This window comes from Malus domestica, chromosome 11 (assembly GCF_042453785.1).
Source record: "Malus domestica chromosome 11, GDT2T_hap1".
Lineage (NCBI taxonomy): Eukaryota > Viridiplantae > Streptophyta > Magnoliopsida > Rosales > Rosaceae > Malus > Malus domestica.
In genome coordinates this window covers 14257298-14259166 of record NC_091671.1, presented here as the reverse complement: position 1 = coordinate 14259166, position 1869 = coordinate 14257298, and the positions used below count along the sequence as shown (strand labels likewise).

At 40.0% G+C, this 1869-nt stretch overlaps 1 long non-coding RNA gene across 1 annotated transcript; it reads right to left on the bottom strand.

Annotated features, from left to right (window-relative positions):
- Positions 1–323: 323 nt before the first annotated feature.
- On the bottom strand, positions 324–1273 carry LOC139189646 (uncharacterized). Its single transcript, XR_011573468.1, has 2 exons — positions 1189–1273; positions 324–514 (listed from the first exon to the last, which is right to left on the bottom strand). It is a non-coding gene; the product is annotated as an uncharacterized lncRNA (long non-coding RNA).
- Between the last annotated feature and the right edge of the window lie 596 nt (positions 1274–1869).

Sequence of the window (1869 nt, the reverse complement as noted above, 5' to 3'; positions counted from 1 at the left end):
CAAGAAGGAAAATGTGGTTCTACTTTGGATGGCAGAGGGTTTAATTCCACAAGATTTTAACGGGAAAAGAATGGAAGTGATGGCTAGAAATTACTTTGATGAACTTGTATCTCGATCACTACTTCAAAATTCAGGGAGGCATGGTTTCACAATGCATGATCTTCTTAATAACTTGGGTCAGTTCATGTCTAGGGGATTTGACACACCCCGACCTGGAAAAGTCGAAGCATGCTGGCCATCACCGTGAGGTGACGTAACCATAAGGGTAAGTGATGTAAAAAGTGAATAAAATTAAAACTAGGTAGGACTAAACAGTGAAAGAGTGCGCAATTCGTGGGTTGAACCCACTACAATTATTCAGAGCGTAATAGACAGTGAGACTACGAAAGAGTAGTCAAAGCAACCCAATGTACACTTATTACATAGTAGTGATAAGTTCGTACGTCTAAACAGAAGGAAATGTCAGAACTGCCGTGATTCCTCGAGTGCCACAGAGAGTACAATTATTTAGGTCCTGGAGGGGCGAAAAACAAAGTTGAGTGGGTCAGCAAAACAATGCTTATAAGAAAACCTTTATCTTTGAATATACTAACCCCTCGCCGTAAAACAAGTATAGTTTCCTCAAAACATACTACGTAAGTATGAAATCCAATATATATATCAACCATATAACCAGAATTATGCCAAGTCAATGATGTATCGTATGCCACAATAATAATCATGTGATAATCAATATAACTAAGTGCTCATCCATCTAAGCTGACACACAAGTTCGGACAGATGGTTTCTGGCGCGAACAGGACTGGGTGCAATCAATATGCTCTAGTACTACGATCACGTGAAGACTGGTGCAAAAGCACATCACATACAAGTCGGATTGCCTGATGCAATCTACCCGACAAGACTGGCACCTAAACTTGGATCCAAGGTGAGCGAACGGTGCAGATGTGAACATACACGTGAAGGACTGGCCCTGGCCCTGGGGCGAGTACTAACACCGGGTGCAGCAAGATGAGCATGTACACAGTATGTATGAATGCCATGACAGTAATATCACAACCATATAGCAGCATTTATCACAATTTATATCACAATAATGATACTAGGCAATATAAGCGTAAAAATGAAGTAAATACGCATTTATGGAAACTATAAATATATATAGGTATAAAACAACTGCCCACTCACAAGTACGTCGTTGGGTCGTAGCCCCCGAGCCTAGCTTGGCCTCGAAAATCCTCGGAATAAGTTTCCCCTATATGTGAAATAACTAAATAACATTAATTAAAGCACATAACGGAGCAATTGATGTCGCTAAGTCTCTGCGGACGTTCCTACCTCTCTCTTTTGAAGCATATCGCTCATATCAACGGTTCTACATAAGTAAAAAGTTTCTACAAGATTTGTTGCCAACCATGAAATGTTTACGGGTTTTATCATTGTCATGTTATAAAAATGTCAATGAATTACCTGATTCTGTGGGTAATCTCATTCACCTGCGTTAACTGGATCTTTCCCATACGGCAATTGAAAGCTTACCTGGTGTACTTTGCACTCTCTACAATTTGCAGACGTTACTGTTGTCAGGTTGTTCTGCTCTCATTGAACTGCCAACAGATATAAGACAATTGATAAACTTAAGGAAATTAGCATTGGCAGGTTGCTACTCCCTTACTAAATTACCTGTAGATATAAGGGAATTGAGTAGTTTGCATTACCTCAGTATCAACAGAACTAAGATAGAAGGGATGTCAGTGGAAATTGGAAGACTAAAGAGTTTGAGAACCTTAACTGCTTTCGTTGTGGGGAAATCTATCGGGTCTAGCGTTGGAGAATTAAGGGAGTTGCAGCATCTTCAAGGAAGACTTT